We start from the raw sequence: 21886 nt of genomic DNA on the forward strand, positions 1-21886 counted from the left end.
CAATATCCTATTAAACAATCTATAGGTCAACCAGGAAATTAAAAAAATTAAAAAATACATCAAAACAAATGAAAAATGATAACAGTCCAAAATCTTTGGTAATACAGTAGCAAGAAATATCTCAAATAAACAAGCTACCCTTACACCTAAAGGACTTAGAAAAAGAACAACAAACAAAGCCTAAAGCCAGCAGAAGGGAGGAAATAATAAAGACCAGAGCAGAGGGGCACCTGGATGGTTCAACTGGCTAAGCATCTGACTTGATTTTGGATCAAGTCATGATCTCAGGGTTGTGAGATTGAGCCCCATGTCAGGCTGCCTGCTGGCATGGAGCCTGCTTAAGATTTTTTCTCTGTATCTCCTTCTGCCCCTCCTTCTGTCCCTCCCTGCCTCTCTTCCTCTTTCCTTGTCTCTTTCTAAAAAAAAATTTAAAAAAAGATTTGAGCAGAAAAAATTATATAGAAAATTTAAAAATAGTAGAACAGATCAATGCTACCAGGAGGTGGCTCTTTGAAAAAATTAATAAAATTGATAAACTCCTAGCCAGACTTACCAAAAAGATAAAAGGACTCAAATAAATAAAATCAAAAATGAGAGAGAAAAAATAAACCAGCACTAGAAATACAATTATAAGACAATATGAAAAACTATAGGCCAACAAATTGGACAACCTGGAAGAAATGGAGAAATTCCTAGAAACCTATAAACTATCAAAACTGAAATGGGAGAAAGAACTTGAGCAAATTGAGCACCAGTAAACAAATTAAATCATTAACCAAAAACCTCCCAACAAACAAAAGCCCAGGACCATATGGCTTCACAGGCAAATTTTAATAAAATTTCAAGGAGAGTTCATACATATTCTCAAACTATTCCAAAAAATAGAAGTGAAAGGAAAACTCCCATATACATTCTATGGGGCCAATATTATCATGATACCAAAACCAAAAGAGAAAAACTACAGGCAAATATCCTTGATGAATACAAATGCAAAAATTCTCACTGAAATACTAGGAAATCAAATTCAACAGTACATTAAAATAAAATCATTCACCATGATCAAGTGGGACTTATTCCTGGGTTGCAAGGGTGGTTCAATATTCTCAGATTAATCAACGAGATACACCACATTAATAAAAGAAATAAGAATCATGTGATCATTTCAATAGATATACAAAAAGTATTTGACAAAGTACAACATTCATTCATGATTTAAAAAAAACTTTAACAAAATAAGTTTAAATGGGCATCAACATAATAAAGGCCACGTATGAAAAGCCCACAGCTAATATCATATCATCCTCAAAGGGAAAAAAACAGAGAGCTTTTCCCCTAAGGTCATGAACAAGACAGGGATGTCCACACACACCACAGTTATTTAACATAGTCCTGTAAATCCTAGCCATAGCAGTCAGACAACAAAAAGAAATAAATGGCATCCAAATTGGCAAGGAAGAAGTAAAATTTCACTATCTGCAGATAACATGATACTATATAGATAGATAGATGATAGATGATGATAGATAGATAGATAGATAGATAGATAGATAGATAGATAGATAACATAATACTATATACTATATATAGAAAACCTGGAAGATTCCACCAAAAAATGGCTAGAAATGATAAACAAAGTCAGAGGATGCAAAATTAACATGCAGAAATCTGTTGTATTTCTTTTTAAAAAAATATTTTATTTATTCATGAGAGACACAGAGCGAGGCAGAGACATAGGCAGAGGAAGAAGCAGGCTCCCCGCAGGGAGCCTGATGTGGGACTCAATCCCTGAGAGAGAGGGAGAGAGAGAGAGAGAGAGAGCAAGAGTAGGGGGGAAAGGCAGGTGGAGAGGGAGAAGCAGACTCTCCCCTGAGCAGGGATTCCCAACTCAAGGCTCAATCCCAGGACCCTGAGATCATGACCTGAGAAGAAGGAAGACACTTAACCCATTGAGCCACTCATGCCCCTCTGTTGTATTTCTATACACCAATAGTGAAGCTGCAGAAAGTGAAATCAAGGAATCAATCCCATTTACAATTGCACCAAAAACAATAAGATACCTAGGAAAAAAAACTTAACCAAAATGGTGAAAAACATGTACTCTGAAAACCATAAAACACTGATGAAAGAAATTGAAGAACACAAAGTAATGGAAAGATATACCATGCTCATGAATTGGAAGTACAAACATTGTTAAAATGTCTATACAACTCAGAGCAATCTACACATTTAATGCAATCCCTATGAAAATACCAACAGTATTTTCCACAGAACTAGAAGAAACAACTCTAAAATTTGGATAGAACCACAAAAGACCTCGAATAGGAAAAGCAACTCTGAAAAAGAAAAGCAAAGCTGGAAGTATCACAATTCTAGACATCAAGTTATATGCCAAAGCTGTAGCAATCAAGTAAGTATGGGACTGGTACAAAAACCAACAAATAGATCAATGGAACAGAATAGAAAACCTAGAAATAAGCCCACAACTATATGATCAATTAATCTTCAACAAAGCAGGAAAGAACATCCAATGGGAAAAGACAGTATCTTCAAAAACTGGTGCAGGGAAAACTGGATAGCAACATGTAAAAGAATGAAACTATAACACTTCCTCACACCATACATAAAAATAAAATCAAAATGGATTAAAGACCTAACCAGGAGATCCGAAACCATAAAAATCCTAGGAGAGAATATAGGCAGTAATTTCTCTGACATCAGCCATAGGAACTTCTTTCTAGATATGTCTCCTGAGGCTATTGAAACAAAAGCAAAAATTGACTATTGGGACTTCATCAAAATAGACTGTTTCTGCACAGTGAAAAAAAAAAACCATCAATAAAACTAAAATCCAACTGGCAGAATGCAAGAAGATACTTGCAAATGACATATCCAATGAAGGGTTAGTGTCCAGAATCTATAAATAATTTATATAACTCAATGCCTTAAATAATTTATATAACTCAATGCCTTAAATAATTTATATAACTCAATGCCTATAAAATGAATAATGCAATTAAAAATGGGTAGGAGTCACGAATAGCCATTTTTCCAAAGAAAACATGCAGATGGTCAATAGGCATGTGAAGAAATGCTCAATATCATTTATTGTCAAGGAAATGCAAATCAAAACTACAATGACTTATCACCTTACACTTGTCAGAATGACTAAAATTAACAACACAATAAACAACAGATGTTGCCAAGGATGGGGAGAAAGGGAAACCCTATTATGCTGTTTGTTGGGAATGCGAGCTGGTGCAGCCACTCCGAAAAACAGTATGGAGTATGGACGTTCCTCAAAAAGTTAAAAATAGAACTATATTACAATGCAGCAATTTCAGTACTAGGTATTTACCAGAAGAATACAAAAATACTGATTCAAAGGCACACATACACCCTGATGTTTATAGCAGCATTATCTACAATTGCCAAACTATAGAAATAGCCCAAATGTCCATCGACTGATGAAAGGATAAAGAGATGATATGTTTACATATATATGTATATATACATATATAAATATATATATGTGTGTGTGTATAATATAGGAATATTAGCCATAAAAAGAATGAATCTTGTCATTTACAATGGCATAGATGAAGCTGGAGAGTATTGTGTTAAGCAAAATGAGTCAGTCAGAGAAGGACAAATAGCATATGATTCCATTCATATATGGAATTTAAGAACAAAACAAGTGAGCAAAGGGACAAAAAGAAAAAGAGGCAAAGCAAGAAACAAACTCTTAAAAAAAAAAAGATCTTATGTATTCATGAGAGGCAGAGGGAAACAGAGGGAGAAGCAGGCTCCATGCAGGGAGCCCGATGTGGGGCTTGAACCCAGGTCTCTAGGATCACGCCCTGGGCTGAAGGCAGTGCTAAACCACTGAGCCACCCAGGCAGCCAAAGAAACAGACTCGTAACTGTAGAGAACAAACTGATGTGTTTTAGAGTGGAGGTGGGGGGGTGTATGGGTGAATTAGGCTATGGGGATTAAGGAGTGCACTTGTGATGAACACAGGATGTTGTATGGAAGTGTTGAATCACTATATTGTACACTTGAAACTAATATTACACTATATGTTAACTAACTTGAATTTAAATAAAAAATAAAATAAAATAATTCGGAAGCTTGTTGTTGATTTTCATATTGAAAGCAATGGAGAAAATTATTAAAGGTGGATTCCAAAGTTTAGATTTTGCATAGAAAATAAGAGCCCTATCTGTATTCTTGGTAAAATAATGTGAGCAGGAGATGTAATTTCCATATTATGATCTCCTGCTCACATAGACTCTTTTCATTGTGTCTGAATGTGAAAAATTGTCAATGATCATGCTAAGATCAACTTTTTAAAAATGACATTTAGGGACTCCTGGGTGCCTCAGTGGTTGGGTGTCTGCCTTTAGTTTGGGGCATGATCCCACATCAGGCTCCCTGCGGGGAGCCTGCTCCTCCCTCTGCATGTGTCTCTGCCTCTCTCTGTGTTTCTCATGAATAAATAAATTTTTTAAAATGACAGTTGTAACTACACTAATGACAGTATTTTTGCTTTATATACTATAAAATTATTTGTGAGTTCTAGAAAAGAGTTTATGTTCCAAAAACAATGCTAAAGTTTTAAAGTTCACGTGTGAAGTTCCATGCTACAGCATGTTTTAAAACATCTCAATGTTTGCTTCTGCTTTAGTTACGACTACTGTTGGAAGCAGTTATGAATAGTGAAGTGATGGACTTGAGCCACTCCAGGAGTTTTGCAGTTCATAGATTTTTCAAAGTGGTGTCTGTTGCTAGAAATATGAGAGCTGAATAACACTGGTTAGAGAACAGTAGGTTATAGGTGGGATTTAACTTAGTCTTCAAAATAAACTGGAGGCATGGTTCCTTTGCTTCATACTGTCTATGCAATTAATATTTTATATCTTCATAAAAATAACAGGCTAAATTGTATAGCACAGACATTTTAACAATTTACATACACTTGATTTTTCTATAAATATAATTAATGCAGGTTAGTAGACTAAAATCTATTCATAAAACCAGATATGTATGTATATGTGTATGCATATACATGTATGCATATATATACATATAGCACACACACAAATGTGTATGTGATATGTAAGATATTTTATATTTTTTATACACACTAGAGGGTGTGTGAAAATAAAGATATAAAATTGACAAAATTTGAAAATATTTTGGGCAGCCCGGTGGCTCAGCAGTTTAGCACCGCCTTCAGCCCAGGGCATGATCCTGGAGACCTGGGTTCGAGTCCCACATCAGGCTCCCTGCGTGGAGCCTGCTTCTCCCTCTGCCTGTGTCTCTGCCTCTTTCCCTCTCTCTCTGTGTGTCTCTCATGAATAAATAAATAAAATATTTAAAAAGAAAGAAAATATTTTTTTTAAAAGAAAGAAAATATTTAAAAAAATTTGAGGGCCAACTGAAACATTGTTAAATGTTACAATATAATAATTTGTAACTATATTGACATTATGCCAAGTATTAGGATAAAAATGGAGAAGAAACTGTCACCCATCTAGATTTTCAATATCGTGCACATGTTTAGATATTTTTCTTATTTTTGATCTGAAACTTTGAACATTATGTAGGTCTTAATTCCTCTATGCCCCAGAAGTCAGTGTATTTTAGAAAATTAATCAATAATGGCTTCTGAAACCAAAAGGCCTATTCTAAGTCAAAAGTTTGACTTGAAGTAGTAAAAAAAGTCAAAGAAGTGTTTACCTCGTATCACTTGGAAATGAATTTCCAAGGCATAATAGAACGTAATATATTGAGTTGTTATTCTAAAAAAATGGTAAAATTAATTCTGGCCACTAAAGGTGCAGTAAAATACACATGCTCCTAAGAAATATATGACCTTGGTTCATTCAATAAATTTTGTTAAGTGCCAACTATCTGCCAGACACTGTTCAATATAACTTATATTATAAACAAAGAAGATAATCAATAGAGAAGAAAACAATTAAATGAGTAATTACATGATTTTTGAAAAAAAAGACAGCAAAACCAAGTATGTTCAAATATACTTTTCTTTCATCATGTTCCCTTGTGTGTTGATCACAAATAAAGCACAATTCTACATTAAATTAATATGCAACCTCTGACTTATTGAAAAAATACTGCATCTACTGATTTAATTAACTCCATTTTTGGCATTTTTTTTAACATCACCCTTGTCAGTAAGTAGCCTCTTCCCAATCTAAATTTACACTAACTTCCCACTGAAGGAAGAGGACTGAGGGCAGAAAAATAGTCTCTCAATGATATTTGACACTTTTCATAGACATAAAGGAATCACATGTGCTGGCAACTATATAAAAAATTGTTAGGAATCTAACACATTTTTGTGTGCCAGCGTGTGTGTGTGTGTGTGTATGTGTGTGTGTGTGTGTGAGAGAGAGAGAGAGAGAGACAGAGAGGGACAGAGAGAGACAGAGAGAGAGAAAGAGAGAGAATTCCTGAAAATGCCCTCAGGGAATATATTTAGCCTTCTAATTTAAGTCAATTGTTTAAGCAAGTGATTCTACTTCAGCTAAATCTTTTTTAAATATAAATTTATTTTTTATTTGTGTTCAATTTGCCAACATACAGAATAACACCCAGTGCTCATCCCGTCAAGTGCCCCCCTCAGTGCCCGTCACCCAGTCACCCACACCCCCCACCCTCCTCCCCTTCCACCACCCCTAGGTCGTTTCCCAGAGTTAGGAGTCTTTATGTTCTGTCTCCCTTTCTGATATTTCCCACACATTTCTTCTCCCTTCCCTTCTATTCCCTTTCACTATTATTTATATTCCCCAAATGAATGAGACCATATGATGTTTGTCCTTCTCCGATTGACTCATTTCACTCAGCAGAAAACCCTTCAGTTCCATCCACATCGAAGCAAATGGTGGGTATTTGTCATTTCTAATGGCTGAGTAATATTCCATTGTATACATAAACCACATCTCTTTATCCATTCATCTTTCGATGGACACCAAGGCTACTTCCACAGTTTGGCTATTTTGGACATTGCTGGTAGAAATCTCGGGGTGGAGGTGTACCAGCTTTTCATTGCATCTGTATCTTTGGGTATAAATCCCCAACAGTGCAATTGCTGGGTCGTAGGACAGGTCTATTTTTAACTCTTTGAGGAACCTCCACACAGTTTTCCAGAGTGGCTGCCCCAGTTCACATTCCCACCAAAAGTGCAAGAGGATTCCCCTTTCTCCACATCGTCTCCACATTTGTGGTTTCCAGCCTTGTTAATTTTCCCCATTCTCACTGTTGTGAGGTGGTATCTCATTGTGGTTTTGATTTGTATTTCCCTGATGGCAAGTGATGCATTTTTTGACCTGCATGTTGGCCATGTCTATGTTTTCCACTGTGAGATTTCTGTTCATGTCTTTGCCCATTTCATAATTGGATTCTTTGTTTCTTTGGTGTTGAGTTTAATAAGTTCTTTATAGATCTTGGAAACTAGTCCTTTACCTGATACGTCATTTGCAAATATCTTCTCCCATTCTGTAGGTTGTCTTTTAGTTTTGTTGACTATATCCTTTGCTGTGCAAAAGCTTTTTATCTTGATGAAGTCCCAATAGTTCATTTTTGCTTTTGTTTCTTTTGCCTTCATGGATGTATCTTGCAAGAAGTTACTGTGGCTGAGTTCAAAAAGGGTGTTGCCTGTGTTCTCCTCTAGGATTTTCATGGAATCTTGTCTCTCATTTAGATCTTTCATCCATTTTGAGTTTATATTTGTGTATGGTGCAAGAGAGTGATCTAGTTTCATTATTCTGCATGTGGATGTCCAATTTTCCCAGCACCATTTATTGAAGAGACTGTCTTTTTTGCAGTGAATACTCTTTCCTGCTTTGTCGAATATTAGTTGACCATAAAGTTGAGGGTCCACTTCTGGGTTCTCTTTTCTGTTCCATTGATCTATGTGTCTGTTTTTGTGCCAGTACCACACTGTCTTGATAACCACAGCTTTGTAGTACAACCTGAAATCTGGGATTGTGATGCCCCCAGCTTTGGTTTTCTTTTTTAAAATTCCCCTGGCTATTTGGGGTCTTTTCTGATTCCACACAAATCTTAACATAATTTGTTCTAACTCTCTGAAGAAAGTCCATGGTATTTCGATAGGGATTGCATTAAACGTGTAAATTGCCCTGGGTAACATTAACATTTTCACAATATTAATTCTGCCAATCCATGAGCATGGAATATTTTTCCATCTCTTTGTGTCTTCCTCAATTTCTTTCAGAAGTGTTCTGTAGTTTTTAGGGTATAGATCCTTTACCTCTTTGATTAGGTTTATTCCTAGGTATCTTATGCTTTTGGGTGCCATTGTAAATGGGATTGACTCCTTAATTTCTCTTCAGGCTCATTGTTAGTGTATAGAAATGCCTCTGATTTCTAGGCATTGATTTTGTATCCTGCCACACTACTAAATTGCGGTATGAGTTCTAGCAATCTTGGGGTGGAGGTTTTGGGTTATCTATGGAGAGTATCATGTCATCGGCGAAAAGTTTGACCTCTTCATTGCCAATTTGAATGCCTTTAATGTCTTTTTGTTGTCTGATTGCTGAGGCTAGGACTTCCAGTACTATGTTGAATAGCAGTGGTGAGAGTGGACATCCCTGTCTTGTTCCTGATCTTAGGGGAAAAGCTCCCAGTGCTTCCCCATTGAGAATGATATTTGCTCTGGGCTTTTCGTAGATGGCTTTTAAGATGTGGAGGAATGTTCCCTCTATCCCTACACTCTGAAGAGTTTTGATCAGGAATGGATGCTGCATTTTGTCAAATGCTTTCTGTGCATCTAATGAGAGGATCATATGGTTCTTGGTTTTTCTCTTGCTGATATGATGAATCACATTGATTGTTTTACGAGTGTTGAACCAGCCTTGTGTCCCAGGGATAAATCCTACTTGGTCATGATGAATAATTTTCTTAATGTACTGTTGGATCCTATTGGTTAGTATCTTTTTTTAAAATTTTTTTATTTATTTATGATAGAGAGAGAGAGAGAGAGAGAGAGAGAGAGAGAGAGAGAGAGAGAGGGAGAGCAGATACACAGGCAGAGGGAGAAGCAGGCTCCATGCACCGGGAGCCCAATGTGGGACTCGATCCCGGGTCTCCAGGATCGCGCCCTGGGCCAAAGGCAGGTGCCAAACCACTGTGCCACCCAGGGATCCCCCTATTGGCTAGTATCTTGTTGAGAATTTTTGCATCCATGTTCATCAGGGATATTGGTCTATAATTCTCCTTTTTGGTGGGGTCTTTGTCTGGTTGGGGAATTAAGGTGATACTGGCCTCATAGAACGAGTTTGGAAGTACTCCGTCTCTCTATCTTTCCAAACAGCTTTAGTAGGATAGGTATGGTTTCTTCTTTAAACGTTTGATAGAATTCCCCTGGGAAGCCATCTGGCCCTGGACTTTTGTGTCTTGGGAGGTTTTGGATGACTGTTTCCATTCCCTCCCTGGTTATTGGCCTTTTCAGGTATTCTATTTCTTCCTGTTCTAGTTTTGGTAGTCTGTGGCTTTCCAAGAATGCATCCATTTCTCCTAGATTGCCTAATTTGTTGGCGCATAGCTGTTCATAATATGTTTTTAAAATCGTTTGTATTTCCTTGGTGTTGGTATTGATCTCTCCTTTCTCATTCATGATTTTATTAATTTGAATCCTCTCTCTCTTCTTTTTAATAAGGCTGGCTAATGGTTTATCTATCTTATTAATTCTTTCAAAGAACCAACTCCTGGTTCTGTTGATCTGTTCCACAGTTCTTCTGGTCTCGATTTCGTTGAGTTCCGCTCGAATCTTTATTAACTCTCTTCTTCTGCTGGGTGCACGATCTATTTGCTGTTTTTTCTCTAGCTCCTTTATGTGTAAGGTTAGCTTTTGTATTTGAGTTCTTTCCAGTTTTTGAATGGATGCCTGTATTACGATGTATTTTCCCCTCAGGACTGCTTTTGCTGCATCCCAAAGATTTTGAACGGTTGTATCTTCATTTTCATTAGTTTCCATGAATCTTTTTAATTATTCCTTAATTTCCTGGTTGACCCTTTCATCTTTTCGCAGGATGGTCCTTAGCCTCCACGTGTTTGAAGTCCTTCCAAACTTTTTGTTGTGATTGAGTTCTAATTTCAAGGCATTATGGTCTGAGAATATGCAGGTGACGATCCCAATCTTTTGCTATCGGTTCAGACCCGGTTTGTGACTCAGAATGTGTGGTCTATTCTGGAGAAAGTTCCATGTGCACTTGAGAAGAATGTGTATTCAGTGGAGTTTAGATATAAAGTTCTGTAGATATCTGTGAAATCCATCTGGTCTAGTGTATCATTTATAGCTCTTGTTTCCTTGGAGATGTTGTGTTTAGAAAATCTATCAAATGTAGAAAGCGCTAGATTAAAGTCACCAAGTATAAGTGTATTATTATCTAAGTATATCTTAAATTGGTTATTAATTGATTGATATATTTGGCAGCTCCCCCATTTGGGGCATATGTATTGAGGATTGTTAAGTCCTCTTGTTGGATAAATATTTGAAGTATGATATAGTGTCCCTTTTCATCTCTCACTACAGTCTTTGGGGTAAATTTTAGTTTATCTGATATAAGGATGCCTACACCTGCTTTCTTTTGAGGACCATTTGAATCGTAAATAGTTCTCCAACGTTTTATTTTCAGGGTGTAGATGTCCTTCTGTCTAAAATGAGTCTCTTGTAGACAGCAAATAGATGGGTCCTGCTTTTTTATCGAGTCTGACACCCTGCACCTTTTGATGGGATCATTAAGCCCATTCACGTTCAGAGTTACTGTTGAAAGATATGAGATTAGTGTCATCATGATATCTATTCAGTCCTTGTTTTTGTGGATTGTTCCACTGGACTTCTTCTTAGAGGGGAATTTTAAGAATCCCCCTTAAAATTTCTTACAGAGTTGGTTGGATCTCTTAGAGGTCACATATTCTTTCAGTTCCTGCCTGTCTTGGAACCTCTTTATCTCTCCTTCCATTCTGAATGAGAGCCTTGCTGGATAAAGTATTCTTGGTTGCATGTTTTTCTCATTTAGGACCCTGAATATATCCTGCCAGCCCTTTCTGGCCTGCCAGGTCTCTGTGGAGAGGTCTGCTGTTATCCTAATACTCCTCTCCATGAAAATCAGGGATTTCTTGTCTCTTGCTGCTTTAAGGATCTTCTCTTTATCTTGGAATTTTCAAGCTTAACTATTAAATGTCGAGGTGTTGAACGGTTTTTATTGACTTTAGGGGGGGATCTGAATGCCTGTTTCCCTTCCCAGATTAGGAAAGTTTTCAGGTAGGATTTGTTCAAATACATATTCTGGACCTCTGTCACTTTCGGCACCCTTGGGAACCCCAATTAAATGTAGATTTTTCTTCCTCAGGCTGTCATTTATTTCCCTTAATCTATCCTCATGATCTTTTAATTGTTTGTCTCCTTTTTCCTCAGTTTCCCTCTTTGCCATCAACTTGTCTTCTATGTCACTCACTCGTTCTTCCACCTCGTTAGCCCTCGTTGTTAGGACTTCTAGTTTGGATTGCATCTCATTCAATTGATTTTTAATTTTGCCTGATTAGATGTAAATTCTGCAGTCATGAAGTCTCTTGAGTCCTTTATGCTTTTTTCTAGAGCCATCAGTAGCTGTATAATAGTGCTTCTGAATTGGCTTTCTGACATTGAATTGTAATCCAGACTTTGTAACTCTGTGGGAGAGAGGGCTGTTTCTGATTCTCTCTTTTGGGGTGAGGTTTTCCTTCTAGTCATTTTGTTCAGTGCTGAGTGGCCAAAAATAAGTTGTATTGGGAAAAGGAGAAAAAGAGAGGAGAGAAAGAAGGAAAGAAAAGAGAAAAAGAAAAAGAGAAGAAAAAGAGAAAGAAAGGAAAAAAAAGGGTGGGGGAAGCAAACAGAAATCAAAAAGCATAAAAAACAAAACAAAACAAAACAAAACAAAACAAAACAAATGGGGGAGTATCTTCTGATTCTGTATACTTTAAGTCCCTTGACTTTCCCTGGTACTTGTCTGTGTATCTGGTCTTCTTGGGGCGGGGCCTGTTGTGCTGATTTTCAGGTGTTATCACTTGGGGGAGCTGCTGTGCCCCTGCCTGGTGCAGGGCTCAGTGGGGGTTGTTTACCCCGTGAGGCACCAGGAGCAACAGCCCCAGTGGCGGCGGCCAGCTCTGGAGCCCTGGATTCAGCCCCCGCAGTAACTCCAGAGCTCTCCGTCTGCAGGAGCCTGGAGGCTCCGGGGCGGGGCCGCTGATCTGCTCAGCTCCGTGCAGGAGCGTCCTTGCTGTCCTGGGCCCTCCTGGCCTCTGCCTGTCCTGCGGGGAGGCCGGATCCTGGGCTGTGTCCCCGGCACCCTGTGGTCCCAGGCCTCTGCTGTTGGATTCTCACTCCTGGCTGAGAAGCCCTCTCCGCGGAGCCGCCGTCGGAGCCCCTCTCAGCTGCTCCCGGGTCAATGCGTGTGTGCGCTGCCCCCCTTTAGGGAGCTTGGCGCACTCTCCCCGGGGAGCAGGTGCTCTGTTAGTGTCCCAGGGATCCTGAGGGCATCCCTGCCCTACTGGGTCTCTGCTCTAAGTCCCTGCGAGTGCCTTTTCCCCCGGGAAGATTGGTGAAGCTCCCGCTTCTCCGGGAGGGAGCTTTCCTGTCCTGGGGGCACAAGCCCTGGCCCTAGCCTGGCTCCTCGCGGGGCCCTTCCCCCTTGGATGCCTTTTGTTTCTTTAATTCTTTTTTCCCTGTCTTCCTACCTTGATAGAAGCGTGAACTCTTCTCACTGTAGCATTCCAGCTGTTCTCTCTTTAAGTCTCAGGCCTAATTCTTAGATTTTCAGGATTATTTGAAGGTTATCTAGGTAATTTGGTGGGGACAGGTGATTTGGGGACCCTACTCTTCCGCCATCTTGCCCCTCCCTCCAGCTAAATCTTTTGAACATATTAAATTGTGTACCTTGAGTCTCAATCTCTAGTGTGAAATGTCAAATTTATGAAAGAAAACACCTGATAAAATAATTATAGCTAAGAAAGATAGGCGCCTTTCACAGAATATGCATTCAATCATGGAGATCGTGTTTTTACACCAAAGGTCACATCAAATACCAAAGTGTTGATATTTGTTCACTCCAATTTCTCAAATTGTTCAGGATCTTATAAATAACCCAAGTTTTATTTCCCTTTAAATGAATATTAAACTTATAAATATTATGGCAGAACATTTTTCCAGTTTCATTGAGATGTAGTTGACATATAACATTGTGTAGCTTTAAAGTGTATGCTATGATGATTTGATACGCATATATATTGCAGAATGTTTACCACAATGAAATTAGTTAACATATCCGTTACCCCACATAATTCCCATCTTGTTGTTATGATGAGGACATTAAAGCTCTACTTTCATGATGGCTTTCAAATATATATTTTTAAGTGTAGTCACCAAGCTATAAATTAAATCCCCACAAAGTATTCATTTAATAAGTAAGAGTTTGTATCTTTTGATCAACATCTCCGCATTTCTCCCACCCCTCAGCTCTTGTAATCACTGTCCTACTCTCTGTTGCTATGAGTTTGATGTTTTTAGATTCCACATATAAGCAAGATCAGGCAATATTTGTTTTTTCTGTCTGACCTACTTTACATATTGTCCTCAAGGTCCATCATTTGTCACAAATGGAAAGATTTCCTTCTTTTTTTTATGATTGCATATTTTTCTATTTCTTTATCCATTCATCTACCAAGGAATATTTAAGTTGCTTTCATGTCTTGGCTAGTGTGAATAATGCTGCGGTGGAAACAGGAATGCAGATATGTCTTCAAGATAGTGTTTTCATTTTCTTTGAAAGTATACCAAGGGTGGATTCATGTATTATATGGTACTTCTATATTTAATTTCTAAGGTATCTCTATGCTGTTTTCTGTAGCGTTGGCACCAATTTATATGCCCACCAACAGTGTACAAAGTTTTCCCTTTTTCCAAATTCTTGCCAGCATTTATTGTCTCTTGATTTTTAATAGCCATACTAACAGATGTAATATGTCTTTGTGGTTTAGATTTACATTTCTTTATGATTAGTGATATGGAGCACTTTTCATGTACTTTTTTGGCCATTTATATGTTTTCCTTCGATAAATATCTGTTAAAATTCTCCACCCCTTTTTTATTGAATTGTATGGGGTTTTGTTTTTTAATTGTATGAGCTGTTTATATATTTTTTGAATAATAACTCTGTATCAGATATATGGTTGACAAATATTTTCTCCCATTCCATAAGTTGCCTTTTCATTTTGTTGATTATTTCTTTTGCTCTGCAGAAGCTTTTTAGTTTGTCGTAGTCTAACTTCTGATTTTTCCTTTTGTTGTTTGTACTACTGGTGTTAAATTTAAAAAATCATTGCTAAGACTATTGTTAAGGAGCTTTTTCTTTTATGTTTTCTTCTAGAGTTTTATAATTTGAAGTCTTATATTGAAGTTCTGAATCCATTTTGACTTAATTTTTATAGGTGGTATGGGATAGAGGTCCAATTTCATTATTTTGCATGTAATTTTTCCAACACCATTTATTGAAGGCACTATCCTTTTGAGTATTTTTTTCTCAATTGTCAAAAACTGGTTGACAATATATGTTTGGGTCTGTGGGCTTACAAATCTGCTCCATCATTCCATGTGCCTATTTTTTTTCCAAAACCATACTGCTTTATTACTGTAGATTTGTAATATAGTTTGAAACCAGGAGGTTTGATGTTTCTAGCTTTACTCTTTTTCTCAAGATTTCTTTGGCTATTTGGGGTCTTTTGTGGTCCCACTCAGATTTTAGGATTTCTTTTGTGTGTGTGAAAAACTCCATGGGAATTTTTGTAGGTATTGCACTGAATCTGTAGATGCCTTTGGGTTGTATGGACATTTTAACAATATAATCTCTTCCAGTCCATGAACATAAGATATCTTTCCATTTATTCATGTCTTGTTCAGTTTCTTTTATCTATATCTTATAGTTTTTAGCATGTAGCTCCTTTACCTCCTTGGTTAAATTTATTTCTAAGTATTTTATTATCTTCAATACTATTATAAATAGGTTTATTTTCTATTTTTCTTTTAGATATTTCATTGTAAAGAAATGTACTTGATTTTGTATGTTGATTTTGTATCCTACAACTTTACTAAATTCATGTAGTATTTGTAAAAATTAGGGATGGAATCTTTAGGGTTTTCTATAAACAAGATCAAGCTTGATGTAGAGATAATTTTACATCTTCCTATTTGAATGCCATTTATTTTTTTTCTTGCCTAATTGCTGTGGCTAGTACTTCCAGTATTAGTTTTTCAATTTTTACATATTAACTTTTTTTAAGTATTTTTAAGTGTACAGTTCAAAGGTATTAATATTTATTTATTTATTTATTTATTTATTTATTTATTATAGTCACAGAGAGAGAGAGAGACAGAGACACAGGCAGAAGGAGAAGCAGGCAGAGGGAGAAGCAGGCTCCATGCACCGGGAGCCCGATGCGGGACTCAATCCTGGGTCTCCAGGATCGTGCCCTGGGCCAAAGGCAGGCGCCAAACCGCTGCGCCACCCAGGGATCACCCCATATTAACCTTTTTATAGTAAAAATCTTAAGGAAAAAAGTTCTAGTTAGAGAAATAAAGAAAAATTTCTAACCCATATGTGGGCAGGCAATTAGTGACATGTGAATTAGTCATCCAAATCCTAGTCTAATTCTGATCTCATATTATACTTGGTACAAATATCTTAAAATAAAATGCTTACTTAGCATTTAAGGAGATTCAACATTAGAAATATTCCCACTCCTGGAAATAGACTTTGGATCTAGAATTGGTGTCTGGAGTTTTAATGGGAAAAATTGGAAGAAAGGACATGGTAGGACTCTACAAACATTAGAAAGAAAACAACTACCTCCATCATCTTCTACTGAGACTTACAAAGTTAAATGTTAGAAGTTTCAAAAAACAAAAGAAGTTTCTTCTTTTTATACCTAAAACTTGAATGTTAGTATGGGCTGAGTTACAACATAGGATGGAAAACTGATTATTGATTAGAGTATGGTTTCTGGATCTTCTTATGAGATATTAAGCTTTTTGGAAAATACCACCATGCCTCTAAAAATATTCCAAGAAAAGCAACAAAGAGAATAATAATTATAAAGCACATCAATAACCAGGATTAAATATAACAGCTGGATAGAAGAAATGTTTGCTTTAGAAATGATGTAATAATTAAGTAGTTGCTAAGGGTCTGGTTCATTAAAATTGAAGTGGAATTTAACTGGCCATAGTCAAATATCACTTTGAAAAATAAGTCAATTTAACCAGTTCATCCTGAAAAAGAGCATTATTCCCTTTCCTTTCTTACATGTGACCCAGATAAGACGAATATCTGATGTATCTGAACAATATTTTTTTAAAAATAAGAAAAACATATCAATTTTAAATAACTTTAAAACTGATAGAAACTAAACAGCTTTAACCTTAAAGCTGATATGCTCATGTTTACATAAATATATAAACATATATATTTTTTTAAATTCCAGAAATGAAGACACAAGGCCATGGGGTGTGTGGCCATTGTAGGCCAATCATTTAACTCTGGCTATTGTAGGACTGTTTTGACATGTGTGGAGCTCTGTCCTATATTTACAATTGCCATCTTTAAACACCCTTCCCATGAGGGAATATTTGCCTTCTGTTCAAAGCATCTTAACAAAATTCATCTCTGAACTAACAGGGATATGTTAACAGGACACCTGGCATAAAAGGACTAAGAGGAAGTGATTCTTATACAGTCTCTCAGGCTGTCAATCATTTAGGCACAAGTGAATTAGCATCCATGGTGTTGAGAAAATAGAATTTAGGCTGAGAAGTCAATCCCAGATGGGTACATATTCCTACAGTCCAGGGAGGACAATGCCCAGTACAATCAAACATTGCCAATCCAAGTAAAACACAAAGCTCATATAAGCCATGTTGACCACAGTGGTCATCACATGCAATGCCAAATGCTCTAGTTCCTGGACATAAACCATGACAAACTACATGTTGATGGGACAGATGATAAGGACAAAGATCTGGCCTTATAATCCTCCAGACTATTCCATTGGCAAAGTCACTCATTTCTGGCCATAAGCTCATAAATGTGAGGATGGGTATGGGAGGAAAGTGAAGATGGAAGCTCTGTAGAACATTCAGAAGTGCTTCATAGTCTTTACATCTTGGAGGATGGCAACAAGCAGAATGGGGATGATAGCAAAAGATGGTGTCAGAATCACTCAGGAAAAACATGACCATTTTAGGTTCAGGAATCTCTCCATGACTAACTGTCCAGACTACATTCCTGCCACGGTGGAGCTTTGTCCTACAGCCAGGATCCCCACTGCCCAGATATAGAGTGCAGCAAGCCCAAAGTTACATCCTAGCACAACACCTGCTTTGTAGATGTCCATAGCCAGTTGTGAGTTATCATCAGGAGAAAGGGTAATGTGTGAACTGCTGTTATTTCCACAGACTGCAACCACCTAGTTGTTGGTTTTTTCAAAAAAAAATTCTTCAGCAAAGACTGAGATAACAAATATGTTGATGATGAAGGGAACAAAGAGAGCAACTCAGGAGTCAATGAAAAAGTACTTACTAGCTTCTTGAACTTCCTGCTTATTGGCTTGGTTTACATGTCTGGACCAGACTAAGGCAGAATGCAGGTACATATTGTGGGGCATGATGACAATTTCCATGATGCCCACAGCCTGCTTAATCTGTGAGATATGACAGTCCAAACACAAGTGCAGGAATATGCCCTAGAGTACCCGGCTCTGGGTACTCTGGGTTTCACTGTAAATATATTCATGTCCAAATATGAGGGTCATAATAGTGATGAGAAAACCTAAAAAATGCTTCTAGTTTCCACAAGCCTTTTTTTTGTACAAAAAAAAGAGAAATACAAATGTCTGCAATGGTCATGAGAACTCCACCCAACAGAGGTACCCTTCCTATAGACGGAAAATTGATGGCAATGACTGAACCAATAACTTCTTGTATATCTGAGCAAAAAAACAGCCAACTCTACCATGAACCATAGGCTAATTCGTGGGTACCTAGGATAATGAGAGCAACATACTTCAGCAATAGGCAAACCCCTCACCACCCCCAGTCCAGCTGCATGATGCTGGAGCAGGAGCCCCATGATGGTGGCCAACAGAAAAACCAACAGCAACTTCAATCCAGCCACTGTTCCAGACTACAAATAAGATTCAATGTTTTCTGGATCCAGGTAGGCAGTGCTCATAAGAAAGTCGGGTCCTGTGAAAGCCCAGAGTTTATGAAGCTAAAACAAGAATACTGTTCCTCAGGAATGGTGATCATCCCACCAAAATAGATGGTGAAATGTTCCTGTGAATGCCTGGTGGACGGTGGAAGAGATCCTGTTGTAGGCAGGGTTGAAGATATCAAGACAGGCAGATTCCTCATGGTCTCTAGAAGCATCATCATCTGGCATCTTCTGTTCAGTCCCGAACCCCATGGTGGATACCTGAATGCCCAATTTCTTAGAATAGGATTCAACTTCATAACTACATGACAGGATGCCCCCACATATGCCACTCCATATCCCAGGAGCTAGCACCTACTCCAGTACTATGTTGAAATGGAGGGCTGAGAGTGAACATCCTTGTCTTGTTCCTGATTTTAGAAAAAAAGGCTTTCAGCTTTCAAAGGTTGAGTATCAGGTTACCTGTGGGCTTGTCATATATAGCTTTTATTATGTTGAGATATGGTCTTTCTATGCCCAAGTTTTTGAGAGCTTTTAACAAGAAATAGTGTTGAATTTTGTCAAAAACTTTATCTGCATTTATTGAGAGGATGATATGATTTTATGGTTTATTAATGTAATACAAAATGTTTATATATTTGAATATGTTGAATGATCTTTTCATCACAGAGGTTAATGCCACTTGTTCATGTTTTCTGATCCTTTTAAGGTGATGTTGAGTTTGACTCGCCTATATTTTATTGTGACTTTTTACATCCATATTCATCCACAGTACTGGCTTCTAGTTTTACTTTGTGGAAATGTCGTGTTATTTGTAGTATTTTTATATGGCTTTGGTGTCAGGGCTATGCTGGCCTCACAAATTGAGTTTAAGAGTGCTCCCTCCTCTTCAGTTTTGTAGATGAGTTTGAGAAGAATTGGCAGTAATTCTGTTTTAAATATTTGGTAGAATTTTCCCATGAAACCACTTGGTCCTGGACTTTTCTTAGTTGAGAAATTTTAAATTAATGCCTTAACTTACTTTGTTGTTATTGATCTGTTCAGCTTTTCTATTTCATTGTGACTCTTCTTAGTAGGTAATATGTTTTTAAGAATTTACTCATTTCTTTTATGTTATCAAATTTATTGACATATAATTGTTATTAGTACCCTCATATGCTTTTGTCTTTTTGTGGAATTAGTTGTAATGTCTCCCCTTTCACTTATAATTTTGTTTGAGTCCTCCTTCTTTCTTTTCCCTTTGGTATTTTAGCTAAAGTCTTGTTAGTTTTATTTATTTATTTTTTAAAACATCTTTTGGTTTCATGGATTTTTTTCTATTGTCTTTCCAGGATATATTTTGGTTTTTTTTCTAAGCTTTATTTCCTTCTTTTTGCTAACTTTGGGTATAGTTTGTTATTTTTCTAGTTCCTTGAGTTGTATAGTTAGAATGTTTATTTCATAGCTTTCTTTTTTTTTTTATTAAAGTAGACATTTATCACTATATACTCCCCTTAGTACTACTTTTCCTGTATCCCAAGGATTTTGGTATGTTGTGCTTTTATTTTTGTTTGTCTTAAGATACTTTGATTTCCCTTTTGATTTTTCTTTGATCCATTGTTCATTTAGGAGTATGTGGTTTTTTTTTTAATTCACATATTTTTTTAAAAATTTCTGAGTTTTCTTCCTTTTACTGATTTCCAGTATCATACCATTATGCCTGAAAAAGATAATTGATATGATTTAAATATTTTTTACATCTGTTATTGTTTGCTCTGTGGCTAAACATGCTATCTATCTTGGAGAATATTCCACGTGCACTTGAGAATTTGTTTTCCAGTGCTATTGGACAGAATGTTTTGTGTATGTCTATTGAGTCCCTTTGGTCTATAGTGTTATTTAGGTCTCCTGTTTCCTTAATAATGTTCTGTCTAAATGATCTATCTGTATAATCTTGAAAGTGTGGTATTGAAGTAAGTCTTTTACTATTATTCTATTGCTATCCATTTCTCTCTTTGGTTCTGTTAATATTTGCTTTAAAAAGTTAGGTACTCCAATATTGGGTGCATATATATTTATAATTTTATATTCTCTGATGAATTGATACATTTCTTTGTCTCTTGTGACTAATTTTCACTGAAAGTATTTTATCTGATAGAAATATTACCATTTCTACTCTCTGAGTTACTATTTGCATGGAGTATCTTTTTCCATCCCTTTACTTTCTGGCTATTTGTGTCCTTAAAATTATAGCAAGTCTTATGTAGGTATCAGAGTTAGAAACTGGTTTTTTAACTCATTTAGTTATTCTGTCTTTTTTTCCCCATTAATCATTTTCCTTTATTTTTGAAATTTTGTTTTTTCCATCATGACAAGTGTACTATTTAATCCCCATCACCTATTTCACCCATCCCCCCACCCCTCTGGTAAACATCGGTTTGTTATATGTAGCTAAGAGTTTGTTTCTTGCTCTCTCTCTCTCTTTTCTCCTTTGCTCCTTCATTTTGTTTACTAAATACCACATAAGAGTGAAATCATATGGTATTTATCTTTGGCTGACTTTGCTTATCATTACACTCTCTAATTCTATCCATGTTGTTGCAAATGGCAAAATTTCATTATTTTCAGGGCTGAATAATATTCCATTGTACATATATACCACTTCTTCTTTATCCATTCTTTTATGGATGGGCACTTGGGCTGCTTCCATACATTGACTATTGTAAATAATGCTGCAAATAAACATAGGGGTACATATATCCCTTTGAATAGGTATTTTGTATTTTGGGGTAAATACCCAGTGGTGCAATTACTGGATCATAGGGTAGTTGTATTTTTAATCTTTTGAGGGAACTCTATACTGTTACACAGTGGCTGTACCAGTTTGTATTCTGACCAATAGTGCAGAAGGGTTCCTTTATATGATTTGAGTGTGATTGGCATTGCCTTCCTCACTCTTAGCTTGAGTATTGCTGGTTACAAAGTTTCTAGGTATTCTTGCCAGTCCTTCTGGTTTAATGGAGCCCAAGAATCACAGTGGTTAAGGCTATGTTTCTGCTCACTTAGAGAGCAGAATGGTGAGAAACCACTCCAAGCAACTCCCAAATTTTTTCAAGTACGCTTTTGAGTCAAGAGGTGTCAGAAGATATACTCAGCTTTGGCTATGAACTAATCTCTTTACTTGGCTATAGCAAGGGAACTCTCTATGCTCAGTACTGACTGCTCAGGGGTGATCAGTGCCAACCACTTATTTCTCAGCTTTAACATTTTTGTTACAGAGTTTCTAGGTACTCTCACCAGCCTCTTTGGTCAGATAGGGATGAGAGATACTCTAACCATCAGATGGGGCTATGACTCAGCTCCTTGCCTGGGCATGGGCAAACCAAGCACCAGGGCCAGAAAAAATCCTTGTTTAAAGACCTGAATCAGACAGTTATGCATCCCAATGAGTTTCTTAGTCAGAGTGTATCAATTACTTCAATCTGCAGATGCACAAAGCCACTTAGCTGGGATTACTACTTAGGCAGTGTAGGTATGAACTTGGTCTGCCAAGATCCATATGCTGGATTCTTCAAGCCCCCATCACTTCTTCACAGATTCATAGTGTCTGAGCCTTGAAG

The 21886-nt window shown here is 37.1% G+C and overlaps 1 protein-coding gene and 1 pseudogene across 4 annotated transcripts in view; one reads left to right on the plus strand and one right to left on the minus strand.

The window, feature by feature from the left end:
- The window catches only part of LOC100685327, a 290042-nt gene that overhangs the window by 97682 nt on the left and 170474 nt on the right, over positions 1-21886 (plus strand). The gene's annotated exons all lie outside the window — the stretch shown is intronic.
- On the minus strand, positions 16829-18578 carry LOC100685250 (annotated as a pseudogene).

This window comes from Canis lupus, chromosome X, assembly GCF_011100685.1.
Source record: "Canis lupus familiaris isolate Mischka breed German Shepherd chromosome X, alternate assembly UU_Cfam_GSD_1.0, whole genome shotgun sequence".
NCBI classification, from domain to species: domain Eukaryota; kingdom Metazoa; phylum Chordata; class Mammalia; order Carnivora; family Canidae; genus Canis; species Canis lupus.